Here is a 20,841-nt window from a genome sequence, read left to right on the forward strand (position 1 = left end):
CTCAGCTCAGCAGATGCTACTGCTACAGCAGTTAGGTGGGCATTACGTAGCTCAACTAGACTACTCCAGTCTATCAGGGTCAGCTCATTATGTCCACACTGCTCACTACTGTTCATATTGTTCTGTACTTTGGATCTTCAGCTTCAATAGTAGCTTTCTTACACTGACGTTATAGCATTGAGCTACCAGGTCAATGTGGATGTTTGCCTTCCACTTAACCATAGTACATGCATTGTAACATGATATGGCTTGGCTCGACTTGGATAGTAGCATTCCATTAACTCCTTGTCCGTGACTTGTTCCACTAGCCCACCTCTCATCAGTATTTGATGGTTCTCCAATACCTTGCTAAGCTGGGTAACAACTGAACCAGTATGACTTTAGTTGCATCTCTTGATCATCTTCCAAGGTAGGGTTGGGGTTTTAGCCTCGAGCTCCTTACTGGATGCATGGTTTGACCAGGATTCGAACCCCAACCTATTGTTCCAAAGACTATCCCGCTGCTATATAGTAAGCAGCTGGAAAGACACACAAAGACACACAGACATATTGTCTTGTGGCCCTTTTTGGGGCACAACACTGTGTGTGTGTGTGTGTGTGTGTGTGTGTGTGTGTGTGTGTGTGTGTGTGTGTGTGTGTATATAACATTGAAACGTTTATATTGTTTACCCCCTTTCTCCCTTTTCCTGTTCCGTCTGCTCACTCTTTAGTGACTTACTATCCCTGCCACCTCCTTTATAGTGTCTCTACCACAAACAGACGCACACATGCAAATATAGTCTTAGCATGACAAGGCAGAATAACAAAAGCAGTCAAATAAAGGACACACTTCTCAGCCCTGTGCTTCCTTTGTCTGTGTCTCTCGTGTCTCCTCCCCCTTTCCTGGGTACATGTGTTGCTCCCACTCCACTTGGTTGACTCGAACAGGTGCCTTTAGCGCTGACACTATCTGAGGTATTTCTTTTTGCTTTTGGGCTTGTGTGTGTGTGTTTGTGTGTTTATAGTAAGAGCACCTCTGCCTCAACCCACCCTCTTCTCCCGCATATCCCCGCTGATACAGATGGCCATTGTTATCATGTGCAGCAAATGTCACAATTGATAGACAAGTTGCTCTCTCGTGGGATTCATTTCTCTCTCACATCTACAGCTGCTGCTTGCGGATGAGGGTTATCTCAGCGTTTTGAGCAACAGAGTGAACCAATCTTCCCTCCCCCACCTGATCTCTCCCTCCCTCCGTTGCTCTCTCTCTCTGCTCCCTCACTCTGTCGTTCTCCTCTCTTCACATCAAATCCTCCTGTGAGTGTCAGCGTTCCTGTGGCTCGGCGGTGGCTGCTGCCTTCCTCAGTCTCTCTCTGTCACACTCTAGCTGCTCCCACCGTGTCCCTGCCTCTACTGCTCTCACCCACCATCTCCTGCTCTCTCTCTCTCTTTCTCCCTCCCCTCCTTGCTATCTTTCACTCCCTCGCTTCCTTGTTTTCCACTCCACTGCCGATCTTGGGGAAGTCATTGTGGGAGACAAATTTCTCTGTTTGCCGTTCACACAAAGAAAGGGATTACGGGTTGATTTGTTGGCTCCGGGCTCTCTCTGCATCCAGGCAAGTGGCAGCTCCTTATTCTATCCTTATTCGCTCCTTCTTTTTTTTCACTCTCACCATCATCCACAATCCAAAGCCTGTGATGTATGCATGGTAGTGTGTGTGTGGTTGATGCTGTGTATATAGGCTAAGGGAATCAGGGAAGGTGGGGGTAGGGGTGGGAATTATGTGAGGGAAAGAGGGGGGGCAGGCACACTTGGAGCAGGCACGTCCAACCCAGAGGGACAGATGGCCAGTAGCCCTGGTGCTTTTTCCTCTTTGGTTTTCTAATTCACCCTGCAGGCTTTGTATAAGGCCCACTAATACACAGACCTTCTCTTCAAGAAGCAAGAGATGGCTGCTCTCTTTAGCTAGAAGAAGGAGGGGGGGCATCTGTATGTGATGAACGGACAAGGTATACGAGAGGAAGGAGGAGGGGGCTGCTCTAGAGGCAGAGCAGGTTTTTAAGAAGGGGTTACTACAGGAGAGAAGAGAAGATATGAGGAGCTGAGAGGGAATGGAGAGGGGGGTCATCAGCCTTGAATACATGGAGGTCAGGTCCAGATGCTGCTCAAACAAAAGGGCTTCTCTGGGGGAACGGCAGGGGGAAGCGTGGCACTCGCCATTGTGTGTGTCGCTGCATTGCAGGGTGCTGCTGGGGAGCCTCATGCTAATGATGGCCATTCATTCTTGTAACGGATGAGTGGGCCCCAGCTTCTGTTTGCCTTCTTTTCACATACACACGGTTCATATTTCTTTCGTGACCAAATATCAGCTGCGTTAACACACAATTCTCTCTAGAAAAGGCAGAGGAAGGAAAAATGATGGCTTCTAAGCTCACTGAGGAAGCTGGGCAAATATGTGTTTTTGCATAGTAATGATGCATGAGGACAGGTGCAGCCTCTGTGTTCAAGGACTTTGTGAGGTTTATGTTTAATGCATGTGGTGTTTGTTTTTAGTACATTTTGCAGATACAGTCACAAAAGACTATCATTTCCTACTATTAGAGTAAATAACAGAACCAATTTTCAAATCTACAAAAGAACTGCAGATCTTCTTCCTTGTTTGTCACTGTGATTGGCAAGTGGGTGAAAGTCAGCCCTGGAGGCTATGGTCCTATGTTGTTTTGTTACTGACAATTTCCTTCAGGCCCTTTTCTTATGGCACACTATTCAGAATTACCATTGTCAAAGCACAACCTCTGTTTCTCTTTTTATTTCTGCACTTGGAGGTAAGAACAAACTGTACTCTGAGCCTGGTCTTACATCAACTTAATCAATACTGCTGAAGAACCACTGTGATCATGAATATAAAGTGAGGCTCACAGTAATGTTATTGTTATTTAAAATCCTCATTCTGCTTTCCTCATCAAGCTCATCCATGTAAGACGGCCATGCTTTGATCGTGTGAATACTCAAGTAAGGATGTGAAAACCGTTGAGAGGCTAGTCTCAGTCACTCGGGTCAAGTTAAGGTGATCAGGCCCTGATTATTGAACCACTAGCTTGTTCTTTAACTGTAGAAGTATTCATGTACTGTAGTTCTCTCAGTTTAGCTCGGGGTGATTGCACTCCCTGCATGCTCAGACTAGACTCGTACTTCAGCAAAAGTAGAGCCCTTTGCCTCACATGAAGGAAAAAAAAGCTTGTGTGTTTAGAGAATATTTTTGACTAGCTGGCAGTCAAGCTAGCTGGTTAGCTGTTAGTGTTGTGTGTGACAATGACACCTCTTTTGAACTTTTTGAGTTCAATGAACTAAATTGTGTAAATAAACTGGCTGAACAAGGATTCTTTGTTGTGATCATGAAGACTAGTCTGTGTCTGTCTGTCTGTCTGCCTCGTGATGATTTGGATCTGCTGTGGTGGCCAGCTAGTCTACATTCTAGCTAGCCAGTTCCTGCAAGCAGTGACCATGACTGTGGCTCAAAATCTCTACAATCAGATAAAATCAATCTTCAGATTACGGTATCAGAGTTTGGATCAACACTCCCTTACTCATGATAAAGCCATAGTTGTTGTCAAATTGCACCCAGATTATTGCCCGACTGGTGCATTAACTACATGACATATTAAAAATGGACCAAACCTCATAATGTCCTTGAGGGCTTTTCTTTTTTATATCGTAACTGGTTAATTGAGTAGTGCATTTGTCCATTTTGTCCATCATGTAAGTGATGAGCACAGTTTTATATGGCAAATTGGTTGTGTTTTTAGAACTATTTTTAAAAACATTACATTTCAAGGTTGGCTTGAAATCCTTTAAATCATTGATTTTTGTACACAATAAACAAGTTATTTATATTATTTATGTGATTATATTCATCATATATATATATATATATATGTATATATATATATATATATATATATATATATATATATATATATATATATATATATATATATATAAAAACACCCAGCACGCCCCTGCGGGCGGTTTATCCTTCAAGCTCGGGTCCTCTACCAGAGGCCTGGGAGCTTGAGGGTCCTGCGCAGTATCTTAGCTGTTCCCAGGACTGCGCTCTTCTGGACAGAGATCTCCGATGTTGTTCCCGGGATCTGCTGGAGCCACTCGCCTAGCTTGGGAGTCACCGCACCTAGTGCTCCGATTACCACGGGGACCACCGTTACCTTCACCCTCCACATCCTCTCGAGCTCTTCTCTGAGCCCTTGGTATTTCTCCAGCTTCTCGTGTTCCTTCTTCCTGATATTGCTGTCATTCGGAACCGCTACATCGATCACTACGGCCGTCTGCTTCTGTTTGTCTACCACCACTATGTCCGGTTGGTTAGCCACCACCATTTTGTCCGTCTGTATCTGGAAGTCCCACAGGATCTTAGCTCGGTCATTCTCCACCACCCTTGGGGGCATCTCCCATTTTGACCTCGGGACTTCCAGGTTATACTCGGCACAGATGTTCCTGTACACTATGCCGGCCACTTGGTTATGGCGTTCCATGTATGAATAGGATGAGGGACCTATGGATATATATATATATATATATATATATATATATATATATATATATATATAATATTTATTTATTTATTTATTTATTATTCTGAGTATATGGTACTGTTAGACATAATCTCTGTTTAGAATGAGCCTTCCTGCTCCTAGTCATTAAGCTAAACTAGGCTAATCTGCTTGCTATAGTTTCATTTCAGTGTGCATATATCAGAGTGCTTTTGATCTTCTCTAACTCTCACTAATTTTTCACTGCAGCAGTGCTATTATAAGTTACTTTTTTACTTCTAGTTGTGGTACAATGAGGGCTTATGTTGAAGTTGGACCAAGTGAATCCGAACAAAAAGCTGCAGTCCTCTTCCCTCAGGGATGCTCTGGGGTTTTGTGATCAGGATGCCTGGGCAGCAGTCCATGTCTGCACAGGTACAGACCTGTGCTTACAAAGGTTTCCTTTGGTCAGCCATTAGGAGCTTAATCCCTGAAAGTTACTAATTAAGTCAAGCCTCTCCGGACTAGTCTGGTCAAAGGATAGTAAACGGATCCAACCAGCAAACGCCGTACATAAGCATTTAGTAGACTATATGTGGCAATATATGTGGTATTGTTCTTCTACTGTATTCCCCTCTCATCTTTCTGTGCTGTATTCCCTTCTTTAACCCAGTGTTCAACCTTAGGGAGGTTTTCTCAGTCAAGGCACCTGCACAAAGCTGGCTGTATATCACGAGGGACCATGTGTTAGGTAATGCCAAGAGTCTATATTTATGACTAAGATAGCTGGAGAAGGGTAGAACAGAAAGGCAGATGAGAGAGAGAGAGAGAGAGAGAGAGAGAGGCAGGCAGTGGGCGGGAGTATGCAAGGGGCTGTGGGGCTGCAGCCATTGGCCTCAGACAGGAACTGGAGTGTGAATAGCTCACATTGGCTTAGCCTCTAAGCTGGGCTGGACCTCTAATTTGCTCTGCTTGTGGAGCTTTGAAGAAAAACGGCAGCTGCCTACTAGCTGCCTGCCTGAATGAGTTTGCAAGCTGGGAGCTAGCACTTGCTCACAGACAGCTGGATGATCCATGGATGGAGCAAGAAAAGCAGAATTCATCCTAGTCAAAGTCATCCTGCTTGGATTTATCTTTTTGAATATTTCTGTGGAATAACCAGAGGGAACGGGCACAGAAGCAGCGGCGTAGAGGTAATCTGTGACATTTACTACTTCTCCTGGGAATGATGCCGTGTCTTCCGGGATTACGTTGAAAGAGATGTGGGTGGGGAGAATAGATGGATACACAGAGGCAGAAATGCAGGCAGGTGGATTTTTAACAGACTGTGGGAACCGGTGCTTATGCAGATTTGTGGTGTGATATTGATAAGCTGTGATGTGTTGTGCTGTGCGTCTTTGATGACGGCGGCTCTCTTAATCGCACACACATGCATTATTGTCAGTCTGAGCTGATGTTTGATTAGCGGCTCACTTTAAACGCTGATCTGTTGACACACTACCATAGGAGGACATTTTGCCCTGCCCCTGGCTCCTGCAGCTACATCTTTTTCTTTCTGTCATCCACCTTTCCATTTCTCCCCTTCTTTGAGTCACCCTTTCTTGTGCACTAGCTAATCTGTTCTCCTCTCAGCTTTGCCTTTTAAATGAAAGCTCCTTTCTTCCTTTCCAATTTTGGGTTTTATTTCTGCACCGGTTTCTAGTAGAAGGCGAAAAACCTTCTACTAGAAACTTCATTAGATTTATAGCTAATAACGCTTCAGATTTTATATGCTTGCCCACTATTCATTTTCAGTCCTTATTCTTCGTCCCCACATTGAAAAGGAGGGAGCTGTGGAAGCAGCAGGAGAGCAGTGGCTGGACTCGGCAGTGAGGACTGTTGTGGCGCGAGCTGAAAGAATGCCCTGTTGTGCTGGGCAGCAGCAGCATTGTGTGTCTGGCCTCCTTCTCTTTAATGGGCAACTCCGTCATTCCTTTATTGAAACAATCACAGCGAGAAACCTTTTCTATGTTTAATAATAATTAAATAAATAGGCTCTTTGATACACAACCTGGCCTCTTCATAAGTAAAGGGCCGGGTATTGTTTGAAAACTTTCTATTGTAGCCCCAATAAAATAAAAAGCGCTACACACTGTGCTGGTAAAATACTTTCTTGTGAGAGCATGATTTTTCCATATTTCATGAAAGCAGCATTAAGGTCTTTGACGTCTTAAATGTTCAACCTCATCTAAACATTAATAGTTGTAAGGAAAAACACATCGGTTGTGAAGATGGTTTCATATTTTATTTAAAATGTTACCATCTGATCAAAAATCAAATAAGCAAAGGTATAAATCGGAAACTGTTCAGGTTGAATAGCAGGGCTATCCAAGTTATTTTCCTAATACCATTTTCATAATAAATATTAGCTTATAAAATATTAAAAACTAGAGATGACAAATGTCATTTCCAAGTCCTCCAGGCCCTGTAGTAAGCATTCTGTCTGACAAACAGTCCAGAACACAAACATATTTAGTTGTGTAAAACAGAGAAGAGTGAAATATTCAAATTTGAGAAGCTGAGACTGAAGAATCTTTTGCATTATTACTGAGGGCGTTTTGTTTTTTTGGCATTTCATAGACCCATTAGCTGACAGCCATCCATACACTCACACAGTTTTACTACAAAAATAGTACTGACATACATGGTGACACAGATACTCTACGCATTTGTTTTTGATAGTTTTTCAAATTTGCCTTTTTTGCCTCTATTTTCTTGTATAAGACAGGAGGAGGCATTGCAGCACCTTGCTGAACCATCCCCAGCACACTGGTAGTTAACCGAACCTGCTACAGCATGGCATGCTCCCAGCAGCTGATAGGATCTGGAGTGGGATTGCTATTTGCTTAATCATTAATCTGAGGGCCTCCACTACATTGATTCTCTCCCTGTTCCCCTTCATCAATCATTATGGGCCAGCATTTCCTTTAATGGGGGATAGAAGTGCTGATTGAACGCAGCCATGGTACTGGGGACATAAAAATCATCTTGGTCCTGATCAGGGCTACAAAAAACAGGTCCAGAACCTGTCCAACTCAGCAACAGCAGCAGACTTCTAGCCTTCAAGCATCAGAATGAGGCTGGATCCTTTAATTAATTTTATGTTCAAATTATGTTCCTAAAACGTAAAATAGAAAAATATCTTATAATATGATGTATTTGTCCTATTATCTTTGCTAAAGACTTGTCCAGCTCACACCATAATGGATGCAAATGGCCACCTAACCATAGTTTGCGGTTGAGAAGCTTCCATCATCTGACCAGTGTATTAAGGGACTACTTGTGTGGATGAGGCCTTAAAGTGCTCCCTCAATCAATGCAGCTCCAGTAATTGGCTTAGAGGCCCAAGACAGTTCCATGCTAACTCCCTGCGCGACTGTTTGCTTTCTCTGCCCCGCCTCTGCTCGGTCTGCTCTGAGATGTTCATGTAATTTCTTCTAACGTCACCTCTCAGCCTCTGTTTTCATAACACACACCTTGCCCATCAACACAAAGATGTGTGTTTATTCTGGAAACAATGCCCCAAAATATGCTCTCGCTGTGGTTTAGATGCTGTACACAGGACTGTTACGAGCACGTATGATAAGATTGGGTTTCTTAAGAATATAAAGTTTGTTCTTTTATTTTATTATGACTCTAATTAAATAAATAATCCAGCTGCTGTTTTCATTACTGAAACACTCAGAGCATGGTCTGACATTAATTTGCTAAAATCCAGCCATCAGGTTAATCTCGCTCTCAGGTCAGTGCCTGTTCTTTTGTGTTCTCCCTCCTGCTATGCTCACGCTCACAACCAGCAGGGGTTAAAAACAGCAGATGTTTGGCTGAAACGGTGTGCGTGTGTCCCCGTGTGTGTCTACAAGTTTGCCTATGTCTGCTAGACAATGAGTGGAAGCTCCTCAGACCATCAACAGCAGGAAGGCGATTGAGGGTATCAGATGTCACCAAAGTGCCGTTGGCCTATTGTTAATACTCAGGACGGTTTTCACCTGGATTTGTGTGTTTGTGTGCGTTCGGATGCGATTGTTGTTGTGGTGGCAGTGGCGTGCGCACACAAGGAATGGTTTTTTTTTTTTTTTTTTTTTGCGTCATTTTACAAACTCATTAAGATTTCGCTGTCACTGGCAATTTGTCTTTGATATCTGATATATACATTTTATATATGGGAGAAAAGATCTCAGCAAGTCAACAGAGTTTGAGGTCATGTAATTGCAGTCAGAGAGGTCATCTTGGCCCCAGGTAACTGAACCATACTGACCCAAAGGTCAGAAGAGGACAACGTGAGCACGGGACGTAGTCGGCTTCTCGCACTTTGCTTGACATCCTGCATTTCACCTTCCAATGTAAATAACAACATCAAAAGAGGAACGATTTTGCAGTGAGAAGCAGAATCTTATCAGATGGCTTCACATGAGCAGAAGACAAACTCTTCAAACTGCACTTTTTTGCTTGGCAGCCTCAGCCCATCCTAAACTGTTATAATAATAAACATGTTGTTGTTTTTCGGCTTTTGAAAAATTCTTCAAATGGCCCACAGGAGCCCTTTCAGTAATGTACCACAAACCAAGTCTCAGGTGAAACAGCTAAAATATTCTACAAATTCAGGGATTGGGTGGGTCTTCTACTGATTGATTACTAGACTTAGTGCAGATTTACAGTAATCTATAAACTGTGCTGGTGTTTTGTTTTTCTACGCATTTGTGTTCATATATAAAATACAGGTGAAGTAAACCTCAAATTTTATTTGCTATACCTACAAATTGCTGAAGCAACTAGATTATTCTCTTTATTGGGAACCCACCCATATCTTCACCTGGTATCTTGGGGTAAGCAGGATTTCACCCCTATACCTGACGAGGTTAGCTACGACCATCCAGAACCATCTCGAGCTGATGTTGGCTGCTGTGATTACCTCCCCAGTGGCTTTCTTCAGTTGTTTGTTCGGACTCCAGCTGGGTTGTCTGAAAAAATAGCACAGTGATGATGCGATCCTTCGGCCTCATTAGGCAGATCTTAGTAACTGTCTTTCTTCAGTCCATGAGATGGATAGCCTTTCACAAACTTGCCCCTCCCAAGGCATATATATTCACCATAAGCAAGAGTTCATGCAAGTGGTTGTTTCTGTTTTTTGAGTAAAATGCTAATGTGAAAGCAAGATCGTGTTTACAGTGTTCATCATCAAGTCGTTTTCGTCACCTCTGAAAAAAAGATTTTTGTCCTAGGTTTAAATCCAATGGTTAGCATGGTTAGCATGTTCTCCCTGTGAGCACATGGATACTCTTGATTCCTTCCTTAGTCCAAAGACATGCTTGCTAGGTTAACTACTGATTTAAAACACTAGCCTTCCATGCTAATATTTGCTAATTAGTGAGTTGCCATAGAAATCCATTCAACAATTACTGAGGTGAGTTAATTGAAAACCTGAACATACTTTATTTCTTTATGCAGTAGATGGTGATGCTAATGGAAAAATCGCAGATCATCATTTTGGAGTTTTTATCGTCAGAAATCCAATATTTGTAATATTTCAGGTTGGACAAAGGAAGATGATCAGGTCACAAGAACCTTACCATGCTGCTGACATAGTCTACCCATAAAACACTATAATTATAATATGTAATTTAAATCAAATATTTGAAAAATGTCCATTTCAGATATTCTCTACTTCCTTTCCCCCTTATTTTTAGCTTGTAAGTGCAACATTAGAACCAGATCTCCCCTTTATTCCTTTTACTCATGTATAGTGCATTATGTTAAATGTGGATATCCCTGGTAGGCCTGAACCACTTTTATACAATACAAACATTCACTCAGCTACATGAATGAAATATTTAGTCAGCCTCCACAGACAACAGCTTCTCCCGCAGCACAAACTCTCATAGCTTTCATCAGGCCAGCAGAAAAGGCTGCTGTGCAACTTAATTGCATGCAAAAAAAATGTTTCTTCTTCTTTTTTTTTCTCTTTTTTTTTAACAGTGTAACGTAAAAAGACTGTTTACACTGGTCAAACCTTTTTTATGTTTATCTGTGACCTTTGTGCAAACACTCACTGGTTTGGTGGTAGCTCAGTATTTGTGTTGATGATGTAGAGCGATATAAGATGAAAAATATGGATTTTTCACTGCCAAAACGGTGAAAGTTAAGCCTTGTGCATTGTAAAAGATTCAGAAGCCAGATGGCCTTAGAATCTGCTTTTCTCTGAAGCTAGATAAAATGGCCTCTAAATGTTTTGCCGCTCATCACTCGGGTGGGAGCTCATTTACAGCGTGCAGAAGTGTTCAAATAAATCTGGAGACTGTAAACTCTGAATTATATCCAAGTCAAACTTAAGATAAATGGAAGTGGAAGTTGATGTGAAATGTAGAAATAAAGTTCTCTAAAGCAATTCTCTGTATGACTTCATGAGAAAGCTTAAATATAATAATCTTGGCCAATGTAATCCTTGAAGTCATGGAATATAAATAAATCAGTCATCATATTTGTGGCCAAGACATGTCAAGGAAGAGGCCTAGAGATGCTAAGACCAGCACAGTCACTCCAATAGTTGCTGATAATACGATTTCCTTCTATTTGTGGCACCTAGCTGAGAGAAGAGGTTTCTCTTTTGAACAATTTTGAGTCTTTCTGAGCTGTGAGCCTTCATCGCATACATCCTCTTAACCACCATACGCTCCGAGACAAAGACAGTTGCTATACGTGTGAATGAATCTCCACGAGGATGTCCATTTAACATAACTATTCCAGTACTCAGAGCATCTACTCTAAGGTGAGGACATTCCTCTAAGGTGTGCAACTTCAAGGTCTGTAATTAATTTCATAGCACAGCTCAGATGCTCCTGCAGTTTATGGTGCATGTTCAGTAGCAGTGAGTGAGTGGCCCAGTATTAGGAGTGAGGATGTGGGTCAGAGCATGCACTCAAACAGGCCACTTCAGGGACACATGTCCCTTGCTCCAGAGCTTTTTATGAACTGCCAGTGAGGACAGAAGCTGGCTTTGCTAGCTTGATATTTATAGTCCATATTCTGAATACACTATATATATGTATTTACATGCTACTTCTGCCCTCTATCTTTGTCTTATGTAGCTGAAAAAGGTTGGGACACTGGCCACATACAGCTCACAGCTGCTCATAGCAAGTGATAACTTGTTCAGCCAGGTTGTCACTACTGGATTCAGCATGCAGAAAATGGGCACCGGATGACAACTCTAGCTGTTAATACATTGGAGTATTACCTGCTTTATTCTCACATCAGCACAGATCAGCACACTCAGACTTCACAGAGACTTTGTAGTAGGGAGCTAAAGACTGTTTAATGTCCTTACTGATTGCATTTCATACTGATTTGAGTTCTCCCAAGCTCCCCTCTTGGGTAATGTCAAGAAAAGTTCATAGCTGCAGCGCATGTGTGAGAACAGCTTCTTCTGTGCATATGTCAGTGTGGGTGCTCAAAACTGCATGTGCGTTCTTGTTGTTAATTTGGTGTCCTATACAGATCGGAGCTAAATTTAGATCAAAGTGCAGCAGTGATAAACGTAGGCAGACACGCAACACTCTTATGGTTGTACTTCACTTCCTATTTAGGAAGGTCATTAAAACACAAACGCATAACAATACCATCCAGTCTATTGCACAATAATTTAATCACTCTGCAAACTGGAAAAATCTGCTTTACAAATCCAGCATTACTGCATTAGATTGCTTCGAGTTAAGTGAGCAGTGGGTCTCTTTCCTAAATGCTCAAGTGCTGCAACTGACCACTTTTGTGTTACTGAACAATTTGTTGTGCTTTATCTACAAAATTAAAAACAAAACAAAACTGAAGTCTAAGATAATTTATTTAAATTACTTTTAAAATTATTTTTTAATGAAATACAAGAATGTTATTTAATCAAGTGAAAATGTCAAAACAATCTACCGGCTTAAGTCTCTCAAATGTGGGTTTGCAACTTTTCGTTTTGTGTATTTGTAAATTAAATCTATCAGTCGATTTATGAATGTTAATTAATTGTTTGGGATTAAAGAAATCACCTTTGGCTCTGGAAAACTGACAGCTGTGTTAATAAAAATACATCATATAACAGCATATTAAATATTATTTAGCAACATGTAAATAAAGCATTTTTTTCCCTTCAAAAAGGCAGAAACGACTGAGCATTAAGTGATTTTGCTTGTTAAAGGACCTGTAACTGATTATCCGAACTGACCAATTCATTTTTGCCAGTCATCTAATCAGTTCATTGATATTGCACAGAAAGGTGTTGCAGCACTACAGTGGCACAGTCACAGAGATAATGTTAATGATGTGGGAGAGGCGAGGACAGGCTTGCCTGGACTCTTTTATCCTTTTAGCAATGCTCTGCGTGTCACACACTCAAACATGCACACATCCAGCTTCTTAGAGAGTGAGATGCAATTCACTCAACATCACAACACCAAAACAACATGACAGTGGAGATGTGAGGAAAACCAGAGGCGTGGTTGTATGTTTGAGTGAGAAAGTGTGAGTTGTTTGTTCTGCAAGAGATGTCACGTGGCCATTAGGTGATTATTTTTGTTGTGTGTGTGTGTGTGTGCTGTGTATCTGTGCTGCCTTCATCCTCCTTCACTCTCTCATTCTCTTCTGTGCTGTTCCACCATTTGGCAGATGCTCTCTGTCATAACAGCCTTGTACGTCCTCTCCCTCTGGGAACAGACCGGAGCGGCTGATTGACATTAAGCGAGAGCTAGGTACTGATTGGATGTTATGTGTTTGGTTTGTAAACTCTGCAAAGAGCTAGCAAAGATACACTTTTTGTGGTGGACACCTCAGCTAGAAGTGATTTGCCATTGCCTGCCCACTAAAACCCAGAAACGTTTTCAAAAGTATCAAGGGAAATAGACAAATTAACCTTACGTGAAGTGAAAAACCAAGATAAAAAAAGAGTGGAGGAGTTGATCTTTAGGCACAGACCATTCACAGCAACAAAAATCGTTTAACAAATAAGGAATTAGGAAAATGTGTGAGATACTAAGATTCTTAAAAACAGTTCCAAACTGAGAGTGACATTTACAATTATTCATTTCAAACTAATGTAAAGTGCACTGAAGTGGATAGGTGAGTGACATGGGTACAAATTTTTCTTGATTCTATTCCATATCACTAATGGATATGATGTAAAAAAAAAGATGTAAAAAGATCCAAACCTCACTTTAAACAGTACAGAAACCTAATGCTTTAAATGTTCTGCTCTATACCTTATTTCAGTGTATACTAAAGTAAAATAACTAACACTGACTAACGGTGGAAAATAACAGATAGAAAAGTTCACAGTATCCTCAACAAGCCTCAGTATCACTATCATCAGACAGAAATTACCTTTACTGACTCATCCGCTTATATTAGAATTTTTTCAAAGTTTTACAGCCTCCTCCAGAGTAAATACATCAGGTAAATAGCAGACTGACAGCCTACAGTTGCTGCAGATGAATAGCGGCCACTTGCTTGTTCTACAGTGGCCACCATAGCTAAGATTATGCACTTGAACTGGGAGGGATGGCGAAGCAGACTTCAGTTGACTGCAATCTGTAATCCACCCACATCTAGTGGTGGATTTTTTTACTTTTATTTTTTATTTTTTTTAAAGGTTTTGTTCTAGCAAGTCAAACAGTGATTTGTTAACCACAACACATTGCATCACATGACTCTTGGTGAACTGGCTGATCTTTTGTATTTTGTGCAGAATCTTCTTTAGAAAGCAGCAGTCAGGCCTGCATGGTAGCATAGCACGGTCTACTACTTTGACACCGATATGATAATGAAATGTCTGGTTTTAGTGAAATATTTCAACAACTGTTGCATTAATTTTTATGACAAATACAAGTCTCCATCAGCGTGAACTGGAATCTTGGTAATCTTGTCACTTCTTATCCAGCTTCAGCATCAAATCAAATCTCCAGCTGATTTAGTTGTTTTGGTTTTTGACCAGATAGTGGCAACATTGATTTCTAATTCCCATTGGCTGTCTTTTGTGCTTATCTACTATAATGGTTAACATAAAAACCATTAAAACCATCAGCTGCTTGCTTGGCAGTAGTCTCTTAGTGCTCTGTCCAAAATCACTTCCTACTGAATGTATAGTCTGCTTCATTTAATGTGCACTATTATATTTAGCAGCCTGAATTCTGAATGTGTAAATTTATCCATGAGTGCACAATAGAACCAAAAAAGGGTGCCCACAGCAAGTAAGTACGACTATTTTTGCTAGAGCCCCACAGTGCAATGGTGTTAAAATGACAATGACTCAACCGCAGACAATGATGATGCAAAATTACAATGGTTTGAGTACATTGACAACATTCTCAATTTCCTGCTCACTGCAGAGCAAACATGCCAGCCAAGCAAATACTTATCTGGAAAGCATCCTGGAAGTTTTTTTAAAAATTTTATCCACAATGAATTTCTACTTCTCTGTATCCCGCTCTTGATTTATTTTCAAACACCTCAATATTCTCGCATCTACTACCATGCTGAGATTTGCATATTTAAACCCATATATGTGTTGATAGGAAAAACTCTCCTCAAAGAAGTCATTAACAGTGGCTAGGAGGCTGCAGAAGTTGTGAACTCAAACGCAGATGAAATTACACAAAGCTGATCTGTGACGGAATACAATTGATGGAGTTCCTGTTTGTTGTACGAGGCATACCCAGCTTATTTGCACAGGATACGCCTCCAATAATTGTTATTTCAGCCCTCACTGTGCAGCTTTAGATAAAGGTTTGTTATTCCCGCTAAAATCTTGGGTTTGTCCCGTGAGCTGAACTGAAACTGAAGTACTTCAGTTCACTATTTTGTACCTTTAGGATATAGCCAAAGACACCTTCAGCTAATATGTGACCAAGGTAGACATTTAAACCTTTTGGGAGGAGGCGGTAAAATTTTGTGAAGTAGTATTCATGATGAATAAAGAATCACAGAATGGTTAAGATTAACGACTGTTGCGTTTCACCCATGTAAAATTCTTTTGTTTTTGAAAATGTCTCTGTTTTTATACATGAATGAATATTAAGTAACCCAGCAATAATTGGGGATAATAGAAAAGACATTTTGATACGTTTTAACCAATTATATCTCATTTATACATATGTGTTGCATATAAGCCCTATGAGGTGTATCATTTACTGTTACAGACACTGCAGCCTGCACCATGCTACTCAACTCGTCCCACGAGCCTGTACTATAATTTAACGTTGTACCTGCAGTAATATCATATGCATGGGATATACAGAAGTTATGAATAATTAAGTATGGTAAAGTAATATTTGTATTTGCTGTTGCATCACTCAAGATATGCGCTGTTACAGACATTACAGTTCTGAAAAAGTCGACAACGCCACACATAATGTTGGAGATTTTCATACATATATGCTCTAAATAACATATCAAAAATATTCTCATTAATTATAAGCTTTTTGTTTTATTTAAAAAAAAAAAAATCTAACATTGAATTGCTCTTTAAAAAAAATCAAGGAATTGTGAAAAATTTCAAAGTGGGTAAAAATCCCTTGCTTATCACGCTCCAGCCTGCAAAAGTAGAAATATCAAGGTTTTTTTTTCTTTGTTAAATGTTGTAATTAAAAACTGACATTAGAGGAAATGCAAATATGTTATATATCATAATTCCAAAGGTATTTACAGTCTCATAACCCATAAAACCCTCAACATTAGCTCAAAATAATATTATATACTGGGAAATAATGTGTGTTCAGCAGAAAACTCCCGTGTCTGTGTGTGTGTGTCTGACCTGAGCAAGGAAACAAAAATATTGTTGCATATCCTTACTTTGTTAGTCAGTTAATATTCGCTACTGAATAGCAGCCTGTGTTACACTAAGAGTGAGAACTGATTGATGGAGTTTCTTTCTAATATTGTAAGATCTTTACCTTACAATAGAAACCACCTTGACTTAAATGTTATTGTGAATTGGCTATGTAAAGAAAACTGAATTAACAATGTTAGCAATTTACTAAACCAACCCTATGTCATCATATATATTTTTTAACATTGAGTGGATTTAAGACAAATGTTCAAACAGTAGTGAACACACAGTCAGCAGCAAGTCCCTGTGGTAGCTTCAGTCTGGGTGAGATTAGTATGTTTGAGTTACTGTTGAAGGAGCTCCTGTGTAGCCTGACATGAAGCCTCTCTATCGGGAACAAGCTGTCTAAAAAACAGTCTCAGCCCGTCACTGTTATATAATGCTACGACTGTGTTGTTTATGAGTAGCACAAAACGCATTGTGCTAGATTTAGGTTTTACATAAGCCATTTTTAATGCTTATTGCTGCAAATTACAATAATTATGTAGCACAAAAAGCAAAGCTTAGAAAATGTATATAAGCACTGCCAGTATGGTATCACTATTAACAAATAATGATGATAACGGGAAAAAGTAGTGAAGTCAAAAATTTAATCCACTGTATAGTCTTGCAATAGTGCAATGAGTTTGTGAAGCTTATAATGTTTGTCGAGAGAGCTCATCCATCCATTTGTTTAGTTTTAAGCTTTGGATTGTGCTGCTGTACTGCCTTGATTTATTTATTTTTTATAAGGGGTTAGTGTTTATGTCCACCCTCTGTACCAGACTTGGTGAAGACAGAGTATTTACACTTTTTCATATGTTCTCTGAGCAAATAGTGGCTCAACTTGTATAGGTTAGTGTTAAAAGTGAAGGCGTTTCCAAATGTGCTTGTTTCTTATTTGCCATCCGTGCTTGTACAGGCTGTTTTCTCACAGTAAAACAACAAAGTCCATTGATGGCCGACAGAGTTAGTTAATCAGAGTTGGGGTCAGGACTCACCATGGCACTGTCATTGTTTAACTGGACAGAGAAAATAGACACTGACCACACTGATAATTCAGAGTTGAGTCTGACATCACTGCTACTGTCCTACAGTGAAAGCATTGAAGCTGTCTGTGCTGCTGTTTATTCAACAGGGATTATTTCCTACACTTGATAAAATGCCTTTAGTTTTGTTTATGGATCTGGCGGAATAGACTTTTCTAGAAAGACATCAGTGATTCTTAAGAGCACAAATCTCCTCATCAAGTAGACTGTCAGACGCTCAGTTTTTAAATCTTAGCTTTGCAAAGTAATTTGTTCTGTGGAATAGCAAAGGGGAAACATGGCGATGTAAACGAACACACAATATTAATTTGTCAACTGTCAACTGGATTTCACTGTCATATTTAGATATCTCTGAATGTATCAAGGTATTAGGCACTGAAATTAATAAGTAAAGCTCCTTTATAGTGAAACGGGATTTACAGGAACAGGAAATGTTTGGCATTTTTCCTTTAGGAATTAATAAAATGTTTCCTTTGTAATATGACTTTTACAGTAGACTACAGTACTGTAAGGTTTTTCATTGCTGGATTTTGACAAAACAAACATCACTGTATTCGTTAACAATGCGACCTTTGTTTATTTTATTAAAACATGCAAAGCACTGACTGCTTCTTGTTGATTATTATTCACTGAGAGGGACACAGACTTTCACATGGCTGTGGAAATAATAAAAAAATACATCATCATCATAAATTTCAGAGCAGAGGATTAAAGGACAATGGCAAAGTGACTGTTTTTCTGGTAACTTAAGCTGGTGTAAGTTTGTAAGGCATAACTGTGGAGCTGTGTCATTAGATAATTGTTAACTTGACTCCCATTCCCTGGTCACTAGATTAATAATCCATCCATCCATTCGCTTCCGCTTATCCTTTCCAGGGTCGCAGGGCGTGCTGGAGCCTATCCCAGCTGTCATAGTGCGAGAGGCGGGGTACGCCCTGGACAGCTCGCCAGTCTGTCGCAGGGCTAACACATAAAGACACAGACAACCATTCGTACTCACAGATTCACACCTATGGGCAATTTAGATTAATCAATTAACCTATCCTTAACTGCATGTCTTTGGACGGTGGGAGGAAGTACCCGGGGAGAACCCACGCAAGCACGGGGAAGACATGCAAACTCCACTCAGAAAGACCCCCGCCTGATGGTGGAATTGAACTCAGGACCTTCTTGCTGTGTGGCAACAGTGCTAACCACTGTGCTGCCCTCTGTAGTGCACTGTCCAGTACACAGTAGTGTAGAGAAATCAACTACAGCCACTACAAGAGTATCAAGTTGGGCTCACTCTTGGGAACAAGAAGATACAGTAGTGTGAGACGTTTACTGCAAAAGAAAAAGATCGTGGCTTGGATTAAAATGGACCCTCTTCACAATGTTAACCACGTGTTAAATCTGATGTTAAAAAGCTATTTTAACCATTTAAAGACAACCTTCTTCTCTGCAAAAAATAGGTTTATCTGCATACACCTATTCCTTTACAGTGCACCTACTACATGATATAAATGATTGCGTTCTACATGACACTTTTACATTATTTTTAAGGTAATAAGTACTTTATTTATCCCAAAATTTGGGATAGTACTCAACTAGTTTAAGGATGAGGCTTTTCATCCGTACTGTAGTGTTTGACTAGTCTTTTTATCCTGAGCCATTATAAACAAGACATCACATCATTGCGATTCCTCAGTTGCAGTGATGGTCCTGGAGCAACATTGGTTGTGACACGGCCGTCTCAGATCGTTCCACTTGTTAATTCTGCTCATTTATAATGCTGATAACACTGACCAGTGATTCAGCTACTAAAAGATCCAAGCGTGATGATGCTGGTCATAAAAAGATCCTTTAAATGTTAGATGTTGTTTATTTAATTGATTTATTTCATTCCAGAATTAGTTTAGGTGTGAAAAATGTAAACTATAAATTTCCAGTAAAATTCTTCTTATAGTTTCTGCTTTAATTGACTACAGTGTAAGTAAGCAGTGAGCCACGGTGACTTTGTTTGGATTGAGATCCGGTGCATGGGGATTTATGTTTGCGATTTTATTAAATGCACCCAAATATGATGGCATTTTGGGAATGGATTGCTCGCAAGCAATAAGAGTGGTCCTTACTTTACTGATGCAGTTCCACTCATGGGGTTTAAAAGACAAAAATATTTTAAGAGAATGTTGTTTTATATATGATGGTGTGCTGATGTAACAAAAGCTTTAATATTTTATACTGCGGGCACATCAGAATTAGTCAGCCTATCAGAGCTCTCTCTACTGTGGGGAATAGCCCTGAATAACAGCTCCATTCCCAGCTCAGCAGACAGTGTCATTAGAGCACACCGAGCCTCAGAAACATCATCTTCCACCATGGGACCACCCAGTGGTATGACTCAAACTCCCAGAGACGGTTACTTTCATCTTATCGTGATCCACTAAGAGGAATAAAAAGCATCACTTTGCTCGTGCATTGCTGCTGTATACAGACAGTTTGATGATTTATCATGTTTTCTTCGTGTGAGTATTTTTACTCATGGTTTAAATCTTAGACAGCCTTGTGTAATAAAATTTCCTCCTCCCTTATCTATTTATCTCGAGTATCATTTTCAAAATGGCAGAAAGGAAAGCAAAAAAGAATCGGCGTTTCCTTTGCGGGGCAGGTGTGGGACTGAACAGTGCTTGGTAAAGACTTGTTTATTACAGGGTGTTTGTGGGCTGGATGCACCTTGAGGGATAGGATGCGTGCTTGCATACTGCATGGGCTGAGGAAAATAAACATGAAAGAGTCTTTTTGTACTCCTCGCTCGACTAGAACAGTGACTTTAAACTATGTGAGAAGCACAATTGCTGCACCTGTCAACTCAAAAGCAATTCAGTGATCCCCTGACGACAGAGATTAACATTTGTATTTTTGCCCATACACCTATATTATATGTCCAGTCTTGATTAAATGTAAGTAGTAATGTTAGTAGTGAGTGCATTATCAGATTGAATATTCAGTTTGTTTTTAATGTTAATTAATCTGAAACTATTCAACCATCCAACAAGCAGTTCTGAAGGATTATACTGATAGCTTCAGTTGTGTTATAAGGTAGCGATTTCTTTTCAGGTTTGAACTCCTGCTTAATTCAGTGAGGTTCAACTGAATGTGGCCTGCAGTGCTTCACACTGGTGCAAGGGTTGCGTGTTACATTCAAGTCTCTTGTTTAAGCCGGGTTTTGCAGTACCTGCTGTGTGTATGTAAATGCTCCTGTACTGATCACAGATGGGTTGCAACTTCCATCAACCATCTGGCACGTCATCTCATCTCCCTTCAATAAAGTCAAAGACACAATGGCCCCTGCCTCCATTGTCTGGTGTCAGCTTCCTCCTATAAAGTGTTCTCAATACAAAGCAAAAC

General features: G+C 40.3%; 1 protein-coding gene across 14 annotated transcripts in view; it reads left to right on the top strand.

Moving 5' to 3' along the window:
* The window catches only part of LOC147305967 (membrane-associated guanylate kinase, WW and PDZ domain-containing protein 1-like), a 103,636-nt gene that overhangs the window by 44,970 nt on the left and 37,825 nt on the right, over positions 1-20,841 (top strand). Inside the window, exon 1 of one of the 14 annotated variants that reach the window (XM_086277677.1) lies at positions 1,312-1,595. The exons of 12 other annotated variants lie outside the window; for them this stretch is intronic. The gene's annotated coding sequence lies outside the window, so the exon portion shown is untranslated. Of the gene's footprint in view, positions 1-1,311; positions 1,596-5,440; positions 5,721-20,841 lie in introns of those variants that run through there. One more of the 14 variants, XM_086277678.1, reaches the window with a different exon arrangement.

The sequence above is a fragment of the Aulonocara sp. 'chitande type north' Nkhata Bay genome, linkage group LG20, assembly GCF_057382095.1.
Source record: "Aulonocara sp. 'chitande type north' Nkhata Bay isolate Kocher_YH1m ecotype deep benthic linkage group LG20, A_spYH_male_GT1.1, whole genome shotgun sequence".
NCBI classification, from domain to species: domain Eukaryota; kingdom Metazoa; phylum Chordata; class Actinopteri; order Cichliformes; family Cichlidae; genus Aulonocara; species Aulonocara sp. 'chitande type north' Nkhata Bay.